This window comes from Lissotriton helveticus, chromosome 6 (assembly GCF_964261635.1).
Source record: "Lissotriton helveticus chromosome 6, aLisHel1.1, whole genome shotgun sequence".
Lineage (NCBI taxonomy): Eukaryota > Metazoa > Chordata > Amphibia > Caudata > Salamandridae > Lissotriton > Lissotriton helveticus.
In genome coordinates this window covers 1642815063-1642843060 of record NC_136067.1, presented here as the reverse complement: position 1 = coordinate 1642843060, position 27998 = coordinate 1642815063, and the positions used below count along the sequence as shown (strand labels likewise).

The window sequence follows — 27998 nt, the reverse complement described above, 5'->3', positions numbered from 1 at the left end:
ATTGCCCGAAGGGGATATTATCCTTCTGACATGGCGAATGATTGCTGTTAAAATGGAGCATCGTGTTCCTGTCCGTAGGTTTATTATACAATTCGACACTCAAGGTGCCCACCGTGTGTTTAATTATTATGTCTAGGAATTCACATCTGTTTGTTTCTATTTTGGAGGTGAATTTTAGATTGCTGTCTCCTAGGTTTAACCAATCTATAAACTCGTACATGGTCTCTAGTGCTCCTGTCCAAATAAAAAAGACGTCGTCAATACATCTTGACCGCGTTAAAATGTTCTCGTAAAAAGATGTTAGTTCATTAAAAACATGTTTATCTTCAAATTGGGCAACATAAAGGCAGGCCAGACTGGGAGCACAGGTTGCTCCCATGCTGGTCCCCTTTATTTGTTTGTACAGCCTACTATCAAAAAGAAATACATTATTTTTAAGCACAAATGTCACACAATCCACAATAAAGGTATGTTGTGGGCTGAGATCCGAATCATGTGAACCAAAAAGAGATTCAATCATCTCAATTGTTTTATCCTGAGGAATATTGGTATACAGGGCCTCTATATCTAGGCTCACTAAGAATTGAGTGTCAGGATTAAAATGTAGACCCTCCACTTTTTTGATAATGGCAGTTGTATCTTTTATATATGCTTTTTGGGCTGTTACTAATGGTTGCAGAAAAACATCTGCATACTTGCTTAAAGGTTCTGTCAAGGACCCTATACTGGACAATATCGGTCTCATTGGGGGGTTATTATATCTTTATGCACTTTAGGAAGACCATACAAAGCTGGAGTGGTCGCATTGGTGTTATTCAAAAAGGCAATTGTGTAATTTGGAAGAATGTGAGGAGCTTACTATCAAACCTGCGGATAAAGGTGGTAGTATAGTCCTCATGAACACTGCAGATTATAACAAAAGCATGTATGCCATACTAGATAATAAAGCTCATTATCAAATGTCCAGCAGAAATGAGTGGACCTTACTTAAAGATAATATCTACAGATTATTACAACATGCCAAGGAAGAAGACATTATCTGTGAGGAAGAATTTGCCTTTTTGAATAACACCAATGCGACCATTCCAGCTTTGTATGTATTGCGACTTATATTGCGACTTATGTATTGCGACTTATATAGCGCACGTATCACCCGAAGGTATCAAGGCGCTTGCTTAGGGAACCCGTCCTGGTATTCCCCTGTGAGATACCCCAGCAGGGTATCCACAAGGTGAAAGCCAGGCATCCCGCCGCAAGGGGCCGTAGTGGAGATTAAGCAAGCTATTGCCCAGAGTTGCAGAGTGTGACCCCGTGAGTCGAGTAGGCACCGGAGCGAGAATTGTCGAGTCCGTGGAATATTTGAGCCCGAGACCCGCCGAGGTGGGGAATCGAACCCTGGTCCACAGCTGATCTCAGCTTCCGGGTCTGCCGCCTCTAACCACTGAGCCAAGCTTCTTATGGTCTTCCTAAAGTGCATAAAGATATAAATAACCCCCCAATGAGACCGATAGTGCCCAGTATAGGGTCCTTGACAGAACCTTTAAGCAAGTATGCAGATGTTTTTCTGAAACCATTAGTAACAGCCCAATAAGCATATATAAAAGATAGAACTGCCATTATCCAAATAGTGAAGGGTCCTAATTTTAATCCTGACACTCAATTCTTAGTGAGCCTAGATATAGAGGCCCTGTATACCAATATTCCTCAGGATAAAACAATGGAGATGATTGAATCTCTTTTTGGTTCACATGATTCGGATCTCAGCCCACAACATACCTTTATTGTGGATTGTGTGACATTTGTGCTTAAAAATATTGTATTTCTTTTTGATAGTAGGCTGTACAAACAAATAAAGGGGACCAGCATGGGAGCAACCTGTGCTCCCAGTCTGGCCTGCCTTTATGTTGCCCAATTCGAAGATAAACATGTTTTTAATGAACTAACACCTTTTTACGAGAACATTTCAACGTGGTCAAGATATATTGACGACGTCTTTTTTATTTGGACAGGAGAACTAGAGACCCTGTACAAGTTTATAGATTGGTTAAACCTAGGAGACAGCAATCTAAAATTCACCTCCAAAATAGAAACGAACAGATGTAAATTTCTAGACATAATAATTAAACACACAGAGGGCACCTTGAGTGTCGAATTGTATAATAAACCTACGGACAGGAACACGATGCTCCATTTTAACAGCAATCATCCGCCATGTCAGAAGGATAATATCCCCTTCGGGAAATTCATAAGACTCAAAAGAAATTGCACAACTTTAAAAGATTTCGACAGACATGTGGATAATCTTAAACAAAAATTTCTGGAGAGAGGCTATCCAAAACGTTTAGTTAGACATGCTTATAAACGTGCAAGATATTTTAATAGGGACTGTGAGAAGTTGGCCTGATATATGATGCTCACTAGTTCTAGTGATCACCTTGTATCAGTCCAAACAACCCTTATGGTCACCATAAGTCAACCTTATAGACCAGCTATCCTAATGGTAGCATGGACAAAGCAGTCTTAGGCTAAACTCTTTTGGCATGTGAAGCCAGCTGTTTTACCACAATATAACCCCTTGAATACCAGATGAAAGGACACCACACAGGTTGTTATGAAAATAAACAATATATTTATTAATAACAACACCTCTGAACTCTTTATGAGATCAGAGGGCTAAGCACATGACAATACTAAGAAGGAAATACGAGTTAGCACAATATTTACACGTGTGCCTTAGGGGCACGACAAACCATATACTAAAAACAATGGAATGCGAGGAAGGAAAGTACTGTAAGGAGATCCAGAGGCTGGAGGATCGCTGGGACTACGCTACGAACTAGGTAAGTAAGGAGCAGGAGGCCCATGGGACTCACGTGCAGAGTGGAAACTCTCACGCGGGATGCGTACCAACGTCTATGGATACTACAGTTTACAAAGTTACGGATTCCGGACGAACCCGGCTGGATGGAGGGAAAACAACAGTGGACCTGGACACTAGGATAGTGGACACTGACTTCAGCACCTAGAAGCTTTAGTTACCTAACCCACAGGCTGCGGGTGCATAGGGCTGAAGTGGTGTCGGGTTCGCTGCGTTGCTCCCGGTGATGCCTGAAACAAAGAGTTGCTGGCAGGCAGCCAGATGGAGGAGTCCGGTGGTTCCAAGGATGGAACTAGGAAGGAGAAGTCCTGAAAGGGAAGGGGACAGAGTCTTGGTCACTAGCCAGTGACGGTGCTGGAACCAGGAGGGAACTGGATGCTGTCGCCGCGTTCAGGGGAAGGAAGGGTCGCTTCTCTCTGTAGCTGCGCGGACCAGGAGCTGTTCTTTATGACCAGGCTGGAGGCACGAGCTGTCCCACGTAGTCTGCTGCTGATGGCGGTGTTGGATCGTCGATCTGGTCAACAGGCCTTGGCTAGTGCAAGCCACGCGGTGGAACAAAGATAGCGTCTGGTGCAGACCAGGAGGGTCCGGGGTGCTTCTCTTTCACAAGGAGGCAAGGGCCAGTCTGGGGGACCAGACTAGCAGTGTTGAAATCTTCGGGTCGTCGTCTCAGAGGTCACGAGCCAGCCGGCAAGTGACCAGACAACAGGGAAGGCAGCAACCAGGCAAAAGGGCCCCACGCAGATCTCGTGGAGGCTGGGGGGCTGGTCTTGGATGCAGGTGCTGTGTCGGTGTGGGGCTTCTCAGTCCCCGATGCACTTACTCGAGGGTCCCTCGGTGGTTGTGCTGGAAGCACTGGGCAGGTTTCTTCAAGATGGCCGTCTCCACGTTGCTCGTCGCACCCACGGGTCCCAGCTGTGCTGTGGATGTGGGTAGAGGTCAGAGGGGTCTGGAGGTCCGGGTCTCGTTGAGCTGGGTCGTCGGATTCCGGGAAGGAAGGACTTGCAGCAAACCGCACAGGAGCTTGATGGTGCCTGCGAAGCAGGATGGTCACTCCCTGACCATAGGGGAGATTCTTCAGTCTTCTGATGTTCAGGAGGTCGAAGGTCAAGAGTTTCTTCGTGGAAGTTGTCAAGATTAATCTAACTGGATATGTGACCAGCTCCTACCTTTATTCAGCTAAAGGGGGCTGCACTACGACTAGTTCCCTCCCCTGGGTGGGACCAGGAAGGGGGGTGGTTACACCCCCTATCCTTTGTCCGGTTTCCCGCCAGAGCTGGGGCTGGAGTGACCCAGCAACTGGTTGGAACCGGTGTATGCACAGGGCACCTTGTGTGCCACAGGCATGTCTCATTCTTTCAGCCTTGGCCTACCTAATACACAAAATCCTGTCTGGGGTGGTGCTAGCACCTCCCAAGGCAGGAAACCCTTTGTCTGAGCCTCCCTCACTGGAAGGACTCCCAGCAGCAGGAGGACAGACTTGTGTCTGTGGTGGCAACATCCATCTTGTGATGCTGAGGCTCGAGTTAACTTTAACCGGGGTTTACAGTTACATACATGTCGTGTCCCTCTAGAAGGGTGGAATGCTACCCCCGTCGCCAGAATTGGCGAGGGGGTAGTATTCCAATTCGTATGACACCTTACTCGACATGTTTTGATAATGTTATACCAGAGTTAGCATTTAACCGCGAGGATTATAATGCACTTAAGAGTATATGGTATAGCGTTATCATGGAACAGCTATTAGGACTTGGTTCCGCAAGCTGCAAACGGGCTCAGCTCATGCCAGAGCACCATCTCACATAATTCCAAGCACTCTGCCTTCAGGATTGATAAGGCCTTTTCTAGGAGTGACTGATAGGAATATATGTGTCCATTTTAGGTTTAGATATAGGGGACTATATCTAAAGCAAAGGGTGATTACACCACCTTGCCCCAGCTGTCGTGCAGACAGTTGTGTCTGTTTAGATGGCCAGCCAGGGGTGGCATAATGCATGCTTCAGCCCCTGGTAGGCCCTGGGCACACCTATGCCCTGGATACCTAAGGTATACTGTACAGGGACTGATAAGGTGGCCCAGTACCAATTGGTAAATGCACCTAGGGTACATGGTTGTATTTTTAGAGAGAGAACAGCTAGGCTGTGGGTCTAATTAGCAGGCCCACAGCCAGGGAAAGTCGTAAATCAATGAAGCAAAAAGCAAAAATCTGGGGTGGCCATGGGATTGCAGACCACACTCTCCTACAGGGACACCTTGTTTGAAAAAAAGGAGAGAACTATAGACAAAATTGGACAACAACCTCTGATTTTTGTGACTAACTATACTTCTATCAGTAATAAAGTTAAGAACATAATCAATAGGAATTGGCACCTAATTACGAACAAAAACAATGAAAAACTCCCTAAACCCCTGTTCTCATACAGAAGAAATCGGACGATTAAATACAGCTTAGTTCATACATATAAAGAAGCGAAGAAAAATACACAATCTAGTATTTATAATACACCACTACAAACAGGAACTTTTCCTTGTCAAGGGTGCATGAACTGCAATAGCATCATTAGAGGAAATTGAATTTCCCATAATGAGGCGAATATTAAGATCAAAAACTTTATTAATTGTAGAACAAAGAATCTGATATACATGATACAATGCCCATGCAATCAAGCCTACGTTGGTGAAACTAGTAGAGAAGTACGGACTAGAATGAATGAGCACAGATCCGCTATAAGAACCCATAAACAAGGTGCCCCACTCGTAGAGCATTGGCAGAAAGCAGGACATACCATTGAGGATTTCAGATGGTGCGGTCTAGAAATAGTGGAATTGAACATGAGAGGCGGAGATATTAATAGCAAGAGAAAAAAACGTGAGCAATATTATATGTCTCGCCTTAATACTGTACGAGTAGGCATGAACAGCAAGGAAGATTGGGAGCGAATATTATAATTGACTCCCTTAGCATACCTGAGTTGGTCTCACACTCTGATACATCGGGTAGACCCTATATTGTTAAATTGTTGTGCAGTACACCTCCTAATGGTCTACATAACGCCCACAGTGTCTGTACATAGCGCAGTGACGTACTGTATAATACTGACCAATAACACCTATATCTATATATAGGCGTGTACAGAATCCCTATAGCAAGGTATTTAGGTAGATACATTTCTGACTAAATGGAGATTTATAGAAACTGTATCCCAGGCCGTTTTATACACAGCAGGCAATGGGCCCTTTCCTCCTCCTGTATGTTGTAAACGTAGCCCTCGTTATTCCGCATATTGATGAATATTCTAGGAATACTTGCGTTACACGTACCTCGGAAGAATTAAATAGAACCTATATGCAGGAGTTGTTGGTATGGGATAGAGAGAAGTAAGATAAATTGGTAATAAACCTTGTTTTCCGATATGGATATGGTGACTATAGTACGTAGATTGGTCAATATATAATAAACAAATATGTCCCAATATATGCCCAAATGTACATAAATGTGGATGAATAAAGCTTCATACATTTTGTCGTGGGAATCACAAAAAAAGTGAGCCTGCCCACGTGAGACAAGATGGGGGCGGAGTAGGATCAAATAAACCAATAAGCTCCGACCAATGGATGATGGAGTCTTATTTAAACAAAAAACTTTCAACCAATAGGCGATCGTAATCCAGATTGAGGGGTTTGACGTACGACGCTATCAGAAGAGTCTATGATCGTAGCAGGAAGACTTTACTCAATCGAGACAGGTGAGCCATTTGGGAAGCTGCTTGTTATATTGGGCCATACTGTAGGAGCACCCACATTGAAAATCAGTAGTTACATATGTCCGTAATCTAAACATATGAGGCATATGCTGTTGGTTACAAACGGGCTGACGAGCCCACCGTCTTATTTCAATTCTGCAATACGCGGTTGAGGGTAGTTTCTGTATAAAGTAAACCTACCTGTTCCGCCCCTTTTTCATAGATATACGATTAAGGAAAAGACTTGCTCCATGAAAATAATATTATTTCACCACTAGAATTATAGCGCATTCGGGGCAAATAAATAAAAAATATATACAGAGCATTTTCAAAGGTGGTGATATATGCAGATCGCCATCGCAGAAGCACACGTACTTGGGAGGACATCCCCCATACATATGTGGTGTGCGATATAAGCAAGATTGAAACGGTTAAAGGATATACTGATTTGCTTGGCCTGCCGCCTGCTTCCAAGGTGAGTAGGCAGCTCAACAACTAATTTTATAAATAAAGACATTTATAACTTTTTCTGCGAGAGCAGCCCAATTGAGATTTATTTTGAAAACTCTCTAGGTTCGAGGACAAATATCCCGAATCAAGTAGCGGATAATCCCTTTAAATAATGGTGAAAGCTACAAGTCATGTTTGAAGGTAAATTAATGCCTATAAAATGAACTCTAATTAGTCTAGGAATGAAGACTCATTTTAAGTTATGCAGCATTTTTAAAAAAGCTGACTCTAAATCTTATCCTAAGGTTGATAGAAAGCATCAACACAACCTAAGAGCCATTTAGCTCGAGCTGGTCTACGGTGATTCCGAAATTCGTGATTAGGAGACCACACGTTCACCGTATTTGTTTTTAAGCTAAAGGTACGAAGTAGTTCACATTTCCCTTTTTTCCTGTACAAAGTGATCTGTGTAGCAGGGATGAATTTCCACAGTATGTAACTTTTATTCAGGTTGTTACATTTTACATACGGTGAATAAAACGCTAACAGCGAAGAAAGGGTGACATAATGTGCTATAAGTTATGCTTTATGTTAAGAAATTACTTCTTTCGAATTGTGTATGAGAAAACTGTATTTGAACCTCAGTAGATAGCCTCTCTCATAGTACCTGAATGTTCTATTATAAAAAAGAATTATATGTAAAACTGAAATGAAAACTGTACATGTCATGACTGTCACTTGAATGTATTTGTTAGTAATTATGTGTTTTTTTTAATATTTAGAACTGTCCTGAAGAAGGTGTTTTTATCTTCAAGTTAACCGAAACGCTGCGTCGACACTTGTTTTTAGCCTAACTCTAATAGTCTTTTATTTGTTTTGTATTGATTTTTATTGTGACTTAACACATTGTGTATATCTGACATATTTGAAAAATATCAAAATGTATTAATATAATAAATTTGTACAAATTTTCTCTACCATTTTTTTGACAGTCACGTAATTTATGTTTCATTTATGCATTATTAGTTCAGTACATTTGATGTATAAGAGGCACTATGTTTTAGAGAGTCTTGATCCTATACAGTCTAGTATTAGAATTTGATGTGCTAGCCACTTAATTTTTGGATTAAGACATTTAAGAAATTTAGATAAAGAGTTTAAACCTTTCCCGAGTTTGTGGTTTTTAAATAAGTGTAAATGTTATTACTCTACCAATTATTCAAATTCCTTTGGACTTTAGGTCCCGGTGACAAGGATTGGTAAGTCAATGGTATAGGTCCTAAATAAAATTTATAAATCACTGATGAGAGTAGGTGCACAGGTAACCTGATTAAACTCACAATAAGTTATGTTGTTTTATGGGCCCAGGTGAGTATGGTAAACTTAGTCGGGGGACCTGCGCGCTCTATCAATAGCACTTCATCAACCTTCATTATTCTTAACTCCAGATGCATCCTCTGAATTCCATAGGTCTGGAATGATTGAAACTGTTCACAGCACATCCAGTAACATTAATGAAGCATGTGTAAAACGTATGATATGCAAAATAATTTTTGAAAGTTCCCACAATTTGAAATTCACCCTTCCTGGGATATTCATTCATCTTTTTTTTAAATTAAGAAATGGATTAAACGTTGTTCAATTTATTGCGAAAGAGGATGAGGGTTTCATAAAAATAGCAAATTACCAGACTAAATCTTGTTGATTGTATCTAAAACAGTGCATATTGGTACTCCTGTTCTCTCCTTGGATAAACATTAGATCCTGTACCTCAACCCAGACGAGTGGAGTAGGGGGCAGTACAATAATGACTCCAACCGCACATAGTTCAGCCCTGGCAAGTACCAGGCGTTGGACTTATGTATTTCAGTGTGGTGGTCTGCATCATTGCACTGAAATGGAAAGTATAGCATTATAGCGCCTCTTCAACTATCAAAATGGAAGCGCTGCTAATGCTCCATTACTTACAGAATTTAAGCTGGAGTGGAAGCACGCGATCACAATGCACACTGCTGAGTGCTTCTGGCCGGCTTGGGAGCTGGCTCAGGTGCTCCCAACCCTAGCTGGTGCAACAATGTAAGACATTCACCCGGCAGAGCGTGCTGCAGCATTAATACTGATACAACTGAGTGACATCTTTAAAGGTATAGGGGATCCTGCTGCCCGGGGTGCCGACAACAGTTCTTGAAAATGTTTTGGCTGCTGGCTGGTGGCAATGAATGACAGTCAGTGCAGCTTGCTGCGTGCCGGGAAATCTAATAATGAATCCTGCGACTGGACTCCCGAGTCGACCCCATACCAGCAGCTGAGTGCACCTGGCCGCCAGAGTGGTTCCTCTACTGCAACCTTCCCAGAGCACACCAGCAGCCCTCAAAATCAAAATCAATCATGCCCGGGCCGCGGGCTGCCGGTGGCGTTACGGATGGGCCTGGCCGCCAGGAGACTCTGAGTTGCAGGCAATAGCTACCAGCACAAGTGTTTGCCGCTTGCTGCACAAAGTAAGTGCCTGGAGTGAGGTTTGTTACTGACTCTGTAGTTCTTATATGGAGCACCCGGGATGAGTAATTAGATATTTTAAAACATGTATTTCTTATGCGTGTAATGTTTTATACTGATTTTTATGAATCTTGTTTTATGTATAGCTGTTGTCTTTTATGTTCTTTTTTTTACTTTGTTTATTCATTTTATACAAAAATAACAGTAGTTACAGTGCAGCATAAACCGAATAAAGAATTTGAAATGAATAGTGACTCCAATGCTTATGCTATTTCATGCCTAATTCATTCATGCTGCCACCACATCCGTCTGCTCAACCGTTTTGACTGTGTTAATCCCAGTGAGTTAAGAGTCGCACGATACAAACTCGTTTTTGGGTCCGGTGAGCCATTGTCCACTGTGGTGCCCACTGCCGGTCAATGAACTTTACTTTCTTGCTTGCAGCACCGGCCTGAGCACCTGCCGTCACTTTAGCAGAGCCCTCGGTGGCTGTACTAGCTCTGTGACAGACTGGCTGTCTGCTCTGTGTGGCTGGTGTGAGCACCGCTGCCGCTGTGACTGGGGTTGGGTAGGTAGCGGCCATTGTCATTTTGTCCTACTCATCACACACCTGTGGCTCATTCACACATTTAAAAGTCCCTTCACTGCTTGGCTTACTCTTTTGCAATAGGATGCACCTGACTACTCGGTGCCCCTCTAGTTCGGTTTGGGCCCGGATTCCCAGGCAGAAAGGGAAAGTCTTGAGATCAGCCCTTCATCAGGCCTTGTTGTTGCGGGGCTGGGCAGGTAATGGCGTGGCGTCCGGGGCTGCAAAATGCTCTGGCGTAATTTACTTAGGGTTGACTACTCATTTTTTAAATAGTACACCACAGCGTCCTGGCTGTGACCTATGTGACTGTGTGCATCAACCAGCCTGAGGCTTGCCCAGTGCCAGGTGCCTAGCCTGTCTGTGGCAGCTGTAGTCCGTGAGTCAGCTGACTGTGTTGACTCTAAATTATTTTAATTTAGGCAGCTGCTGACATGAGATTAGTGTTGTTGCTTCCTCACATCGGGTCAGGTCCCACGTGTGACAGAGGGCCTGGAGTCCACTCGGATGCTCTGCATCTGATTGACATTTATTAGCAGGCACACATACCGAGTGACACCTGTGTTGGATGGGTGTGGGTTGTCTGCACACCAGCCAGCAAGGGCTGCCTGGTGCAGTCAGAAATTGACAACAGTGTACATCGTACAGGACACAACCATTCAACCATAAAGGCCCCATGACTTGTGCTGCACAGAGTTAGTGGCCCTGATTGCACAGCATCCTGCACGGGCCTACCGCCATGGGCCGCTGACTTGCGGGGCACTGGGGCAGGGTCACGAGTGCAGAGCAGGTTTCCGTAGATGACAAAGGGGCTTGTCGTGGAGTGTCTCGGTGGACAGTGGAAGGTGTACCCCCAGGGTATGATGCAGAGGCCAGGACCACGCTGAAACAGTCACTATGGTGGAGATGAATGGAACAGACACATGTCTGACACCAAGTCTGGTCCAGCCTGGAGGAAGGTGCAGAAAACCTCCAGGCCATGGACTCAGACGCCACCAAGGTCCAACCAGATGGTGCTTATGGCTCATTGCGCACAGAGTTAGTGGCACTAGTGCTATTAGGGGATGCTGCCTGTGATGAGGCGTGTCCAATGGTGTGTACTCCTCCACATCTTACCCAAGACACAGTTCCACATGTGTGACCTACTGGAAAGCAGTGTAGGCCTGAGGCAGCGGTCAGCACAGGCCATTCACCGAGTGTCGTCGGCTTTGATTGGATGGCCCCACCGGCCTGCGCAGTTCAGGTTCAGTAGCACCATGGGACGTGGACTTGCGGTGAACATCGTTGATGGCACCAGGTCAGTTGTTGATAGTGTTTGATAACCTCTGTGACTCTGATCCGGCTTTCGTCTGTACTGAGCTGCATATTCCTCTTACTCCCTTCCGTGTGTTTATTGGTGTGGACTGTGCCATTCATGATTTGCGACTATGTGCTGGATGTGGAACCTACTGGTCCGCAGGGTAGGTCTGAGCCCTCATCCACATGTCGCCGGCTTGCGTTGAATAGGGTTAGTGGCACCACGTGTTGCCGGCTTGCATTGAACAACGTTAGTGGCACCACGTGTCACCGGCTTGCGTTGAACAGGGTTAGTGGGACCACGTGTCGCCGGCTTGCATTGAACAGGGTTAGTGGCACCACGTGTCGCAGGCCTGCCATATAGAATTATGCTTCACTGATCGAAGGGAGTCTGGTTCTGTGGCCGCTGCCACGGACTTGGGGTCACTGCCATTCAGGACTCAGGACACAGTTCCACATGAGGGACCTACTGGGCCGAAGGAGACGGCGGTAGAGTATGTCAATGAGAAAGGAGTAATGTGGGCCAGCGTCGGGGAGGGCCAGCGATGGTCTGTGAAGCCTGCAACGGTCGCGGGACTGGTGCTTGGAGCTTTAAACCGCCATGCGGTGGGCCCTCTTTGACACACGCCGGTGTAGGCAGGTGAGCGGAGCCTCATTGGTGCGCTGGGGCAGGCATGACGGGTCTGGGAACCAGCGGCCCGGGGTGCAGCAGGCGCACAGGGACGCAGGCTCCGCCGCACTCGGCGCAGGTCTCGTGGCGGGCTGAGAGGCACTGCCCTGGCAGAAGCGTTGTCTATTCCGAATGACAACCATGATCAGTGCGACAGGCTGTTTACTCCCCTCCGCAGGCCTGGCATACGGAGGTCCAACCCACTATGCACGCGCATGCAGGGGCGGACGTAACGGCGACATTTCCGCATTCTGCCCCACAGCCTGTGGGGACATGGTAGCGTCCACTGGCCACTACACTCCATGCACCAGCAGTTGATCTCCACATGGCCATTTCCGTGGTTTGCACTCTGTGGTCTGTCCGGCGCATCCATGCCACACCTGGAATTGGGTAGGTTCACATTCCTTAGTCACTTGCCGCCCTCGCACATGCCTGCTCCATGCCTCTCCTCACATCCTGCTATTGTGTGTCTGTGGTGCCATGCTGTGGCTGGGTTGTGGGCATGACAAGGACGGATTGTAAAATGGAGTCGTGTTGTCGTGTCTGGTCGGTTGGCATATTGTATGTCATGTTGAATGTAGTTGTGCTGCATGCCCATTGACAGTGTCGTAAGTTGCATGACTGTGAGCTGGAGGTGTGTGGTGTGTTTATTTTGGACTTACCAACGGACACTGCATTTCCATGTGTGCCATACTGGGAGCGCTGGGTGATGATAGTCTGTCGGGAGATGGGTATCTGCGTGGCATGATCATTGTGTCCATGGCATCTGTGGGTCTTCCGGTGTGGCTCTTTGCTGGCCTCCCTTTTATGCTGCTGGTAGTCGTCCTGCTAACACCAGCAAAAGGCAGGTGTTAATTCCCTGGTGCTACCGCAGCTTATCGCCTGTTTTTAGTTTGCTTCGCAGATCTGGCAGTTCGTTGTGAAAGTGGTATTGTGGTTTTATTTGTGTGTTTTTGCACTGGAACTCCTACTCTGCATCTCATTAGGGTTAGTTGGTGATGTCCACCGTGGAGATACATTTTGGGGCAGTTTTCGCAGGAATACTGGCGATGTCTGCAGTTTGCACCAACTTGTGAATGGGGTGTTAAATCTATCTCCACTTTTGAAGCGTTAAGGTGGAGATAAATCGGAGATAAGTCCTTGTGAATATCCCTCTTTGTGTTTTAATTGTTTTTCTGCTAGCCCACCCGGCAACTCTAAGCAGCTGAGAAGAGAAGGTCTTTGACGTTGGGGCCTGCATGTCGAGTGATGTGCACACTGTGCTATGTCTCTACGTGTCAGTAGTATTAGAGGTAATGTATTAATTTGATACTCTGTAGATTAATTTTAAGCAACCTGCATGCAGCTGTTGTTACCGTAGCTTGCTGCAGACTGGACATAGCTGACTGCATTAATTTTCTGAGACCACGCCACTGCTGCCACAGAGGCCGTACGTTTAAGCCTGTTTTAAAGTGAGCAGACTGTTCTTAGTTTCAGTAAAGCTTCAAGCTTTTCAGCTCAACGCATGGTACTCTGACGCCTTTTTAACTCAGATACACAGTGCAGCATGTGTAAAAGTGTTACAGGGACTTAAGCAGATCCAACGGTGGTCAAACTTGTTAGAGATGACTGGTAAGAGGGAACTGACCATCAGACATTTTTTGTTTTGCTGTAGATGGCCTAAAGTGCTGTGTTTGCCCATAACACTTGCGAGGTCTCCCTCATATTTTTCTGGCAGAGTGGCGCTGAAGCAGCCAGTGCATTTTTAGTGTCTTCACAACATTTCACTGCTTGTTAAACTTTAACACACATTAAAAAATACTATGTCTAATTCTTTCATTTATTTTGTGCTGCAGCTTTTGGCTTGAAAAATCGGTAGTCTCCCGCCTGAATCGGGTCTATTGGCATGTATGCATTTGTGAAATACCGGGCTCGCCAGGCTCACAAAGAAGTAAGTGCCTGAGGCTAAGTGATGATATAATCTCTTAGTTGCCCTTGCTATGCTATAAACTTTGCTTTTTACGCTATAGTGCGTTCATGAATAATCCCATCAATGATATTGCCTTCTGAGCAGCTGCAGTCTGTCTCTGGTTAGTGCCCTTCCAATTCTGGTGCCTTGCAGCAGTCTTTTTTTTAATTAAGTCCTCATTCAGCAATATTTTGGAACTGGAGGTGTCAGGGGGCCCGTTTTCCTTCTATGCTGACCTTGCGGGATTTCTCCTTGGTAAACGTGACTTATAAATAGAGAGGTTTCTTTCAAGGCTTGGACCCCTTTCTGTCTGTTTCCAATGCAACTCGTTTCTGGGTTGAGCTAGTCATTTTGACTACTCTTTTCAAGCATCCACTTGAAGGCTTTATTGCATTGCTTAATCATTGGACTGTGCAATACCAGTAATCATTTTAACTTGTCGGAATATGGTTTTCCCAGATATCCCAGAATTTATTTCTCTTTCCCCTGTGCCCACTTCTGTCCAATTTATGTATTCTTTGTGCTGAAGGTATACTTTTCACCCACTTTATGCATATTTCTCTCCTAGCTAATACTATCAGAAAGAAGAGGATTTTCTCCTGATCGTTACTCAACTTAAGTGTTGCTTCATTGGTTTGACTTATCGCAAAAATAACCAAGTCTATACTCACCTCATCTGCTGTCCCAGTAGTAAGGACAAGGTCTTCCCCACCTCTTTCCAGAATTCCTCGAGCTGGGGCCACTGCCGAAACATGTGTAGATCATTTGCACCCGTCTCTCCGCATTTGGGACAACTTCTCTCTCCTTGGCCTTTGAATTTTGACAGCCTCTTTGGTGTCCAATAAGCTCTGTGGATAGTGAATAAGTGGTTCCTTCTTAAGGGTGCAGATTACACAATTTTTCAACAAGTAGCCATAGATACTTGCCATTTCTGTTGGATATCCAGCTCCGGCAGTACTCTTCCCCAAGTCTCTCCTGGAATTTTGTTGTCTTCCTCCCCTTCCTGTATCAGTGCCCAATACCAGTATGCTATTTCTTTTTTGATGATTTTGTTTCCCTGGAGCACTTCTTTCTCTTCCCCAGTTCCGTCCTGGCTATCCTTTAAGTTCTTGACCCAGCTTGTTAATTGATAGTACTTAAATCGTGAGATTTCGCCATCTGCTTTTTCGCATAACACTTCCCAGTCTATAACCAAGCTCAGCGTCTTTAGCTCGCCCCACCTTGAGATGCTGTTTTTTTTCAGGGGTTTGCAAGCTTGTCCTTAAGGCATTTCGGTGTTCCAGGGGAATCCCAGATGGGTGCATACCTGCTGTAGTAGGGGATTTTAAGAGCAATGAGAAACTCTAAGAATATCTTAAAACTGCTGTAAGAGTTGCTTTGCAGCAGTTTTAAGAAGAGTTTCTCATTGCTCAAATGGGTGTATTCTGATAGTTTATATGTTTTCCTCATCTTCATTGCTTGATTTTGCTCCTAAGACTGTGTCACTGGTAGTCGTTGAAATGTCACTCCTGATTATACTGAAATTATAAAAATGTCACACGTCATTGCCATCTGAAACCTTGACAGTTATACAAAACTTAATAGGTCAATAAATCGACTTTTTCGAACTCCCCGCACCAGTATGTACATAACATGGGGATATAAAAGTAGGTCGATTTCTTGAACAAGTAAGACTCACAAGGTACTAAATACGTGCATGTGTAATTAACGTAGACAAAGCTATTTAAAAAGCTGTAAGGTATTCATGACGAGTCTTGTTTTATTGAGTCCTGTTTTCAACTTAAATATCTTTTTATTAAAATGTTTTACCAAAAGTGCTTTTCTAATGAGAACATATTTTGGCTCCGGTACCTTTGAGTGTACTTTGTTCGTAATCCTTCAACTCAAAGATGGCCGTTCCTCTTGCACAATACACCATCTTCTATTTCCACTACGCCTTAATACCGTAACAACCGATCTTGTTGCTATCAACTTGGGTGAAAGCTAGGGGCTTGGGTGCTCCAGCAGGGGGCGGGCTGCAGCATGGAAGTGCCCAGGTGAAGCTGCAGTTTCTGGCTTTGCAGGGATGTTGTTGCCATAAAAGTGGCTGCGGCGTAAGGTGAGTCAGAAACGTTCGTAGGGGACTTAGGAACAGGGCGAGTCCGAGGATGCAGGCAGACTAGTTTTAGATTTATTTTTTTCGGAAAACGTATCGAAGATTGCATTGTCATGTATTTATAGTCTTTCCCGAGAGATTTGGCGTAAAATTGAAAAGCACAGACGTTGCTTGGAAATTAATGAGACTCCTTGAAGTTCAGCGAAACTTTTATGTATTTTTTTGTCTTATGTAGCACGAAGTCCAGCCATAATAGGTTTTAGACCGCTTTACATAGACAGTATTAGAAATTAATAGAAAGGCTTAAATGCAACACATCAGAGGAATTTAATTTTCCTATGGCTATTTGTATTGGAGGCTATTTTTAAAAGAGGAAAACTAAGGGGCAGATTTACAAGCCCCTTGTGCCTCTTTTACGCCGTTGTTGCGTCACTTTTGTGACGCAACAGCCAGCGTCATGCTGCGGGGTATTTACAACGTGACACATCTGGGAGATGCGTCACGTTGTAAAGCCCTTCGCCACATGTAGGCGTTCCGGCGCAGGGGTAGGGGGCGTTCTGACGCAGGAATGCCTCCTAAAAGTGGCTGAGTGAAATCTACAAGATTTCACTCTGTCACTTTTAAGGCCATGCTGTGTCAATGCGCCGCCTTTACGGCAGCAGATGCGTCACGCATCTGTCCATTTTTGCCCCATGCGGCGCATCCATGGTGGCACAGCGGTGACGCACAATGACTGGCGCATCCCTGCTAATATGCAGGGATGCGCCAGTTATTGTAAATCTGCCCCCCAATACACAAAAGTGGTGATTTAAAAACCGAGTCTTCCGCCTAAGTCGGAAGGGTTGCCATGTATACTCGGGAGTCTCCCGTCTGAATCGGTTCTGTTGGCATGTATGATCAAGTTATAGGAGTCTTGAACTAGGGTGACCAACTGGAATGGAAGCAAATTCAAGACGGTGAGTGTACAAATTCAGGACGAAGGGTCAAAATTCAGGACCGAAATTCAGGACAGTAGGTCAAAATGCAGGACAAAACCTCATGACAAAAGATACGTTTTACAGACACATATCAGAGGACAGGATTCACATGTCCATCCTGTGGTTCAACCTGTATGCATTCATTAACTAGTGAACCTACAAAATGCATTTTGAGAGTCTGCTGAACAGTTGTGTCTTTGGATGCGCTCTCCAGAAGTGCTACTGCCCAAGTCCCGTTCCACAGAATTTTTGAGGGATTCGTAAATGCGAGACCTATTACATTGCAAATGCTTGTTCAGGATTGCCTGTGTCCCCTTCACAAATCTTTCCTGTTTGCAAGGGTGACTTCTCTACAGGCATCAAGCCATCGCAGAGCACCAGCACAGAGCACTGGAAAATACATGAGCTCCATCTGCAATACAGGGTGACGTCTGTATCTTGAAACCTTAAAGAGGCATGACAAGCCCCTCATGGTGTAAAAAGTCTGTAGTACATTTTTGGGCCTTTTGACCTTTGCCACAGAGAAAGTGCTTCACGAAGTCTCCTATTCACTTCTTGGTTGCTATCTCACCTTCACTTCTGGTCATGCCCCTCTCGTGCATAATTAGGAGCCTGGTTCTCTGACTCACCACTGTGATCTGCTTTTGTTTTTCTTGTCAGTCAGGTCAGAGTTCATGATGCTGGCCGTACTCTCTTAATTTTATCCATTTTGATAGACAGCCTTCCTCTGTCCTCGTACCAGTGGCGGTTTTGCCCCGAGGGTTTCGGGGCTCCACCCCGTTACCAAAGTGCTTAATGCTCATATTTTATTTAATTAAAAAAATGTCTGTTTTTTATGCCTTCTAAATAAAAATAATATAGTCTCCATACCGCCGATGTGACAGTGGCCGTTCGTTGTGGCCGTGGTGGCTGGAGGTATGTGATGTGACTAGACTGACTGTCTCTCCTTGCATGCACCAAGCTCCCCCTAGCGGGTCCAAAGAATCCTAAGTGTTTGCCGGGCTAATAACTTCACAGCCCTGAAGGCTGTAATGTCATCAGCTCGGCAAAGACCTAGCTTCAGGGCCAAGTCTCCACCCCCTGATGGCGTGCAGGGAAAGTTAGCCCTGGACGTTTTATGTCTAAGCCCGGTATCGCTAACACTCCACATCAATCAGAGAGTGGAGACTGTCACCCACCCCTTTCCCAACTCATTACAGGGCATGGTGGGACCCACCCTGTGACGAGTTGGGAAAGTTGCTCCTTCTCAACAAATATTGGGGTTCTTAATTATACTTACTGTCTCTGGCCATGAACTCCACCACTATGCACCTCTTAAACAGGCCCCCCTCTACCTATAATTCACCTCATCCCTCCCTTCCACTAAGGTTTCTAAACCTCTCGCCTTTTCCATCTACTGACATACTATATAATTCCTCTCAGTCTTCCTGATCTACTATCTTCAATTTGCACCTTGATTTTGAAATTCTGAACTTAAATCATTCTTAAAATTCAACTGCCTTACCTTATTATATCAATTGTACTTAGTTTGGACTATCTCTATGTTTAACCAAATCCTGTAAAGCGCTCTGATACTCTTGGGTCCAGCTAGTACTATATAAAACCGTAAAAATAAATAAATAAATAAAGGGGTGTGGCAGGCAGGAAGCAGAGGATTCGAGTCTGCGCAGACTCGACCTCACACTGCTTCCCGCGCGTGTCTGCAATCTGTGGTGGTGGAACTTTCTGGAGGAAGCCTCAGGAGTCCGTCGGCAGTTCACCAGCAGGCGGGCATTTTTAGGTCGAAACCTGCGTCTCGCTTGCGAGATCTAATGAGATTGAGGGAGATTCACTAGCGGGCTTTAAGCCCCGCCCCTCTTTCCCATTGGCCGGCGTCACCGTTCATGCTAAACAGTGGCCTGCCATTGGGAAAGAGCTTGCGGTGACATACACTTTTCTCTTTTTTGTCCGTCCCACTTGGACGGACTGACTTGACTTCCTGCTGGCGTAAAAGCTTTGTTATCTTTATGGGGCGAAACACATGGCCCCATAAAGATAACAAACCTGGAACATCGCTGAAAAACCAGCGATGTTCCATGGAAAGGGGCGCTATCGCTGGAATATTCATCGCCATTGCGCTAAACGTTGTTAATGCAACGCTAGCCTGGCGAAATATTCCAGCGATAGAAAATGATGCGGTATGCAAGGTCAGTGATAATTATCGCTGCCTGTTGCAAATATCCCCCCGTGCTTTAGATCCCGAAGTCTGGACTGAGGCCCCAGCCTGGTGAGTCTCGTTTTCAAGAAAGCAGAAGGACAGCCGTTTTCAGAGACGAGTCTTTCGAAGAGCTGGGACAGCCGGTAGCTGCTTAGGCTTAAACTCCCGTGGCTCAGAGGAGTGAAAAGGGGCTGCGTGTTCTTTCAGCCTGCCGGTGACGCAACGATACATGCACCGTTCAACCAGCCCACTATATTAACCTGTGATCGCAGCTCTCCGGCGAACCACTCATAAAACAGCCTTTCATCCAAATGTTTTTATGTGATTTCTGAGTTGAAAAAAACAAGAAACATTTCTGGTGGTTATGCAATAGGTCTCGCCTTTTATTAAGTTAAAGCCATTTGCTTTGCTATACAGTACCATTAGCAAAGCAAATGGCTTTAAGGGAGACCTGTTGCATTTTTAATGCTTGTTTAAAGTTATTACGGGTCAGATACAGTGAATGAATACTACTGAAACACATGGCTCAAGACAGTTTATCACGAAGCCCAGCAAGGACAGACAGGAAAAGTGCACGTGAACTAGCTTGGCAACATTGTAAAATTCAATATTTCTTGGAGTTGACAGTCTTTGAGTCGGGTCACCCGGCTGCTGCCATGAAACTGGAGGTCAAATAACAACCTGGCTGCCTTGGTACTCTTATACAGCTTTCCACAAACCTAAGGGTCTCCGAAGTTTAAAGCGCTTATATCTTAGGGATGGCGACCAAAGGCGTGTTCCAGGGTCGAGCAGCTGTTCCCAGCCCTCTCCTTTCAGAGAAAGACAAATTGGGACACACACAAGATCATTAGGCTGGCACTGAAGGCAGAAATTAGATTTTCGTTTTAATAGGCTGTTGTTGCCAATCTTGATGTACATTAGAGACTTCTTTACCATTTCGAAGGCATCTGCTTGCGATCCGAGCTGGATGCATGCACAGAGAGGGACGTTCTGCATTAAGTTGCTACATTTCAATTACGTGAATAATAACCATGCACCTAAATGAATCATTGCACAACTCCCAGATCAAGTGAACCCTAGCATATGTCTTGACTTCCTCTAGCTGCACTCACACTAAAATATAACGAGCAAGCCCCCTGCTCCCCCGAGTCTCTCTTGCAACAGGTTTAACATAGAAAACAGGCCGCATGAGGCCGGGCACAAAAACATGTTGAAAGGCTGACATGTCCTGCATTTTTTTGTCAAGCTACTCTCTTCGTTTCCTTCTCACTTGCAACTTGTGTCAGATATATATCCTCATAGCATTAGGAAAGATGTGCTGATAATACTTCGCCCTATTTTAATTTTTAGCATTTTTTCAGTCAAACCACAAATTATCTTCCAAATTCAAGGTTTCATTTTTAGTTCTGGCGTTTGACGACCGTTTGTTTTAATAAATACATATATACTATACATACGTACAGGGATATCAGTCAGCTGTCTTGATCCATTGGTTTGCTGTAGTGTCATTCACATTGTGCTTCTGCCCACCCACAGCCTAAAGCGTGAGGCACAGGGTCAGCTCACTTCAGCCACTGTGATTGACAACATTCTGCCCTTGCACAGTGTGTGCTTCTGCTCAATAAGTAGTGCATGGATTAGTGGCGCAAAGTGTGCTACTCTATAAAAATATATACCTTTTGGCTTTTGAAAAGGCTTGCTTTCATACAAATTGTGCCTTCACACAAAAAATGTCACAAACAAAAAAATAATTGGCAAAGCCAAAAGGTTAACAGCAAATGCCAAACCTGCTGGCTTTGACAATGACTATATTTTCTTTAAAGTGTGCATTGTATTCTGGGTTCCCTGTCATGAATAGTGCAAATTAGGCTGGTCTTAAGTGCAATTGTTTCTGTTTGTAGTTATTGAGAATGTATGCGCATATAGGAAGACCAGTAGCGTTTGGATTGAGCTAGATCTTTCAAATTTTGATTTGAGTGTGATTATGCATAGAATTTGCATCCTATAGTGCATGCGTATTTGTAAATACTGCTATATGCCATTTGGGTTCATCTGTGAATTCATTTTTAAAAAGTGGGGAAGGTGTTTCCTAGAATAATTCCTTTTTCTTTTTTAAAAAAAAAATCTTTTTATTGCAGGAAAAAGAAAACAACATCACATTACGTACAAATTTCAGAGGCAAAAATATCCAAACAAAGAATTTGACCATTAAATAAATTGTTGAATAAATATAGAGGATAACAGTGTATATTCCCAAAAAAATAAATCATTTTAGTTGCTGCCGGTACATATAGATCAAATAAAAGTATCCCACATTTTTTGCCTCGCTTTCAATGACTTAGTACCCCTTAGTTTGGCCAACGAAAGTTCCATTGTGTGTATTTCATTAATAAGATTCCACCAGTCCATGATTTTGGGTGGTTCCTTAAAGATCCAAGTCCGTGCAATAACCAACCTAGCACAAGCAATAGCAATAGTAATCAAGTCCTTATGTTTGTAATTTGTATCTTGTATATCTAGCAATACTAGATGTGCCGAAAGTGTTGGAAATACAATTTGTCTACTGTTTAGAGCCGCAGTTAGATCTTTCCAAAAAGCTATAAGTGCTGGGCATTGATAAAGCATGTGTTCTATACCAGCGGCTTCTAGGTTGCATTTGGGACATTTAGTTCACTCGCTAAGAACATTTCCAGAGGTCCAACTAGCAATTCTTTGTGGAGTATAATATATTTGAGTCACTGTTCTATATAGTTGAAGCCTTAAGCTTGAGGATTGGACAACTAGGTTTATTTGTTTAAGCGAGCGTGCGATCTGGCTAGGGTTGATGTTCACACCTAGTCGATTAGTCCATTTTTCGGCCAGGTTTTCACAGTCTCCTTGCTTGTGGCTACATAAGTAAGCATAGCTCTTGCTAATAAATGATTTAGTATCTTTGGAGTAGAGATGTTTTAAGGTATCCGAATTTTCTATTTTCTCAATTTTCATTTTATTAACCAAAAAGTCTTTCATCTGTATGTATTTAAAATACATAGTATCTCTAATTTTGTAGATTAATTTTAGTGCATTAAAACTCAAAAAACCATCCGGGCCAAATAAGTCACCTAGTGTACATATACCATGCTCCAGCCACAAGGCTGCTGCACCATCGGAAAAAAGACCTGGTAGCCCGGGATTGCCCCAAATCTGCAACTCTGCATTAAAGAAAGGTATCTTGCCAAAGATCGTTATTTGGTCCCAAATTCTTTTAATATGTCTCGCGGTCTTAAACTTGACTCTCTTGAAATAGTTGGGGTCATGCACACGGTACAAGAACTGATTACTATCTTGTCCCAACATAAATTGATGGAAAAATAAGGGAGCATCGTTGGTTATTAAGCTGCGTATACGTTGAAAAAAAGTTGCCAACAAATATATTTTAAAATCCGGGAAGTTTAAACCCCCTTTTTCAATTGGGAGTTTCAAACATGCCATTGATCTACGAGCTTTTTTATAACTCCAGATATAGCTGCTACATATACTCTCTATTTTTTTTTTATATATATGTTATTGAGTTGTAGAGGGATAGATCTAAATAGGTACAACAATTTTGGTACAATCTTCATCTTTATTAAATTTATACGTCCTACCAGACTCAAAGGTATCTTGTGCCAGTTTTTTAAAGATGTAGTTATTTGCTTAAGTAAGGGGTCATAGTTCAAAGTTACAATTTTTTCTGTTTCTGCTGCAAACGTAACTCCCAAATAGGTAGCAGTAGTGCAGAGTCCCAATATCGGTTGGACAGGTTTGTGATTGGCAATTACTTGGGTTTTATTAACATTTAGTTTGTACCCTGATATCTCGCCAAATTTACTAGCTTCTTTAATTATCTCAGGGAGTGCCAAAACTAAATCTGTGGTGAATATAGCTATATCGTCCGCAAAAGCGGTAATTTTCAAACACTTGCCACCATGCTGTATTGGTATTATATTATCTTGAGCAGACAATGCAATTAAGAATGGCTCCAGTGCTAGAGCGAAAAGCAGGAGTGATAAAGGACACCCTTGCCTTGTCCCCCTTTTAACTGCAAAATTAGCTGAGTTGGATCCCGCATAGCTAACTATTGCCATTGGTAGTTCATACAAAGATCGAACCCATCTGAGATATTGTCCCTGTATGCCGAATGCTCTCAACGCCGCCCATAGATACTCCCACCCCACTCGGTCGAATGCTTTCTCCGCGTCCAGCATAACCATTCCGAGTGGGGTGAGAGTAGTCGAAGCTACATCGAATGCAGTCACAGCAGTATTAATATGAGTAGTGGTGTCTCTCCCCACCACAAACCCATGTTGTTGGCAATTTACTAAATCTGACATAATAGGGGCAAGGCGATTAGCCAAAATTTTGGCAAAGACCTTGGCATCAGTATTTATTAATGAGATGGGCCTATATGACCCTCGATCCTCTGGTGGTTTGCCTTGTTTCAGGAAGAATATTATTTTTGCAGTTCTCCAAGATATAGGAGCACTTCCTGTTTGACCTACAGAGTCTATCACCAAATGTAAAAGCGGTGCAAGTTCTTTCTCGCAAATTTTATATAGTTCTAGGGGCAAACAGTCTTCTCCCGTGGCCTTACCTGAAGGTAGTGCTTGGATGGCTGTCTCTATTTCAGTTATAGTAATCTTAGCACCAAGTTGCTTAATTGCTTCAGTAGCTAATCGGCAGGGCAAATATTTATCTAAATAATTGGTAATTTCTTCCGGTGAGGGCGAATTATCTGGGGTATATAAATGGCAATAGTATTCAGCAAATTGTTCTAAAATGTGCTCAGATTTTTTATATTCGATTGAGTCTGACCCTTTTATTAATTTTATAGTAGAATTAGCTTTTTTATCGGCTACCTTATAGGCCAAGATCTTGCCAATTCGATCGCCCCCTTCATATTGGGCTAGTTTGTATTTATGTATTTTAAAGCTAAATTTCTCCCTGAGAGTCTTTTTTAATGCTGACCTCAATGACACCAGTCCTCGTCTAAATTCTTCAATATTTGTCCTCCCCTGTGTTACAGCGTCTATCAATTGTTGTTCAACTAGTAGAATACTAGATAGAGTTAACTTATCTGTCCTCCGTCTTTCGGTATTTTTCCTTAAGATGTATTGTTGCGCATAGCCTCTAATGCTGCATTTGCACGCATCCCACACAAAATTAACCGTAGTTGAGTTAATATTAAATGTTATAAATTCATTGATGTGCGCTTTGATACCCAAGACAAATTCAGCGTCTGTGCATAGATATCTAGGAAATGTAAACTGTCGGGGGGATTGCTCTTTGTTGAGAATTTTAAATTCAAACAATATAGGGTTGTGGTCAGATGTTACTCTCGGGCAGAGTTCTATATTGCAGTTATCCAAAATACTATCAGTTGCCCATACCATATCAATTCTAGAACAGACTCTGTGGGGGGGCGAATAGTATGTATATCCAGCTATATTAGGGTGCTTAGTACGCCAAGCATCTTTCAAATTGTGTAGCCTATCAATCAATCAAAGCATTTATATGGCGCACTACTCACCCAGAGGGTCTCAAGGCGCTGGGGGAGGGGGGTCCGCTACTGCTCGAACAGCCAGGTTTTGAGTTGCTTCCTGAAGGCGAGGTGGTCCTGGGTCAGGCGGAGGTGGGTCGGGAGGGAGTTCCATGTCTTGGCGGCGAGGTAGGAGAAGGACCGTCCCCTTGTGGTGGCTCTTCGAATGCGGGGGACGGCAGCGAGGGCGTGGCCGGTCGATCGGAGCAGGCGATTGGGAGCGTAGAAGTTGAGGCGACTGTTGAGGTAACCTGGGCCTTGGTTGTGTAGGGCTTTGTGTGCGTGGGTGAGGAGACGGAAGGTGAATCTCTTGTTGACCGGGAGCCAGTGCAGGTCTCTCAGGTGTCCGGATATGTGGCTGCGACGGGGGATGTCCAGGATGAGTCGTGCTGAGGCGTTCTGGATCCGCTGGAGTCTCTTCTGGAGTTTGGCGGTGGTTCCGGCGTAGAGGGAGTTGCCGTCGTCCAGGCGGCTGGTGACGAGGGCCTGGGTGACCGTCTTCCTGGTCTCGGTGGGGATCCACCGGAAGATCTTACGTAGCATGCGCAGGGAGTTGAAGCACGACGAGGAGACGGCGTTGACTTGTCTGGTCATGGAGAGGGAGGAGTCCAGGATGAATCCCAGGTTGCGTGCATGGTCTGTTGGTTTGGGTGCGCTGCCCAGGGTGGGGGGCCACCAGGAGTCGTCCCAGGCGGAGGGTGAGGATCCCAGGATGAGGACTTCCGTCTTGTCCGAGTTCAGTTTCAGGCGACTGTTCTTCATCCATTCGGCTACCTCTTTCATCCCTTCGTGAAGGTTGGCTCTGGCTGTGGCGGGGTCGTTGGTGAGGGAGAGGATCAGCTGGTGTCATCGGCGTAGGAGATGATGTTGAGGTTGTGCTGGCGTGCGATGGCTGTGAGGGGGCTCATGTAGACGTTGAAGAGGGTAGGGCTGAGCGAGGAGCCTTGGGGAACACCGCAGATGACTTCCTACCCTACCCAATTCCACTACAGCTGCTCTAACTCTACGCATCCTGATTGTATCGATTTTGCTTGTGAAATCCTTCTTATAATTCATAACACAGTTGAAACCTCCCATTATAAGTAGCTCACCCTCCCACTCGAGTAATTCGATATTTAATTGCTCGTAAAGTGTGGGTACGTCAGCATTAGAACCGTAGACCACTCAGAATACGTAGTATTTTTCAGCAATTTGCACCTGAGCAATTGCCCACCTTCCCTTATCATCAGCTGCAGTTTTAATGATAACCATTCTAGTGTGTTTCTGTTTCAAAATAGCTACCCCCCGGATAGATGCCCCTAACGTTGAACAAACAACAAGATCATAGCCCATTTGAGACAAAAGTTTACGATCTTGAAACCCAATATGGGTTTCAGAAATAAGTGCCATATGGGGTCTGTACATATTCATTTCTTCTTGTACCAATCTCCTTTTGTCTTTACTATTGAGACCAGCAACATTCCACACCAAACATCTAAAAAAAGACATTATTTGAAACTAAGTTTTTCATAATCCTCTGTATTATATATCGTTTTATGTAAAAACACAAAAGCTTTGTTTCTATGTCTGCCCATCTTTTTTTCCTGCAATACAGTTTTTCCCTTTTAACCCCACCCCAAACAAAACCACAAGCCCAGCCCTGCCCAGAGATCCCCCTCCCTGCCCACCAACCCGTAACCCCTCCCCCAGTATCTACCCAGAAGCCTACCTCTATCTTCTGCTGCCGCTCAAGGGGCAGTCTAACAGAGAGGTCTCCCCAGGATCCCCCACACTCCGTATTATTGTCATACGAAAAAGGATTCAAAATATATGTCCAAATGCCCCATTAAGTTATTCTAAGCAATTTATGGTTAAGCGTAAATCTTAATTTCTACCTCTCTTAACCAACCCTCCCCCCCCCTCTTTCGTTCATTGTTTTTTAATTTTTTGCTAGGTATTTGAGGTCATTTTTACAAGGAGTTGTTCCGCCTCCTTTACTTCAGTGCAAAAATAGGTATGGCCAGATTTCATGATCTTGAGACGGGCTGGTTCTTGAAGATAAACTATTGCCCCCAGTGACTTGAAAGGATCGATCAATTTGCGTAGCCCCCATCTTTTATCCATAGTGGATTTGCTAAGATCGGATTTAACAAAGAAAGATATGTTGTCAAATATCACTGGGGTATTCGGTCTAGCTTTAATTGAGACCGCTTGTCTTAGCAAGTAGTTGCCGAAGTAGACCATAATAGGTCGTGGATATTTGCTCTCTTTGTTCTTTAAAATCATAGGCAGTCTATGTACCCGTTGAAGTTGAGAGTCCCAATCCCAGTCGGAAAGGTCTGGGAATGCTTTTTGAAAAAGATTAACCAAGTAAGCCCTGGCATCCGAGCCCTCTGACCCTTCGGGTATTCCAAAAAGTCTCAGGTTTTGTCAGCGCTGTCTATTTTCCAATTCTTCGATTTTACTGTATAGTAACCGTATATCCTCTTTATGTTCCCTGGTTTGAGCTGAAGTAGTTGCCAGCGTCTCCTCAGCTTCGACAACCCTTTGTTGTAGCCCTTCGATGTCTTTGGTGACCCCACTCAATTTATTGGTAACTTCCTGGAGACAGTTATGAACCTTAATATTATCTTCCCTTAGTTGAAGGAAGTTCTGTTGTGTTTCTTGACGATGTATCATCAAAGTTTTTAGAATAAGGTCCAAGGAGGAAGCTTCAGAAGGCGTCTTAGAAGAATTAGAGACAGGTGAGAGTGGAAGTGGTATAGCTTGTGATACAGGTATGGTCTCACTACCTAGACTAATACCAGCATGGAATGTATCTTTATTTTTACCGTTAGAATTCAATTGTGTTGAGATGTCCCCAGCAACCCTAAGTCTGCATCTTGGTCTAGCAAATCCACATTAACGATGGAGTGTTGCAGATTTTTAGAGACATTGACTTCTGCAAGAGTGGCTGCAGGGCCACACAGGGACATACTCTTAAACTGTCCTCTTGGTTGCATCCATTTAAGCAGAGGGGTTTGGTCTCTTGTCGATTTCCCTCCAGCGATTTCTGAAACTAGAGTGGTAGTTAACACAGCCGGTTTAATTTAATTTTTTCCCTCCTCTCTTTGATTTGACTCTTAG

At 44.2% G+C, this 27998-nt stretch overlaps 1 protein-coding gene across 2 annotated transcripts in view; it reads left to right on the top strand.

Annotated features, from left to right (window-relative positions):
- The window catches only part of CLHC1 (clathrin heavy chain linker domain containing 1), a 522096-nt gene that overhangs the window by 262797 nt on the left and 231301 nt on the right, over nt 1–27998 (top strand). Inside the window, exon 1 of one of the 2 annotated variants that reach the window (XM_078649488.1) lies at nt 16039–16165. The exons of the other annotated variant lie outside the window; for it this stretch is intronic. The gene's annotated coding sequence lies outside the window, so the exon portion shown is untranslated. Of the gene's footprint in view, nt 1–16038; nt 16166–27998 lie in introns of those variants that run through there. 2 annotated transcript variants of the gene reach the window in all.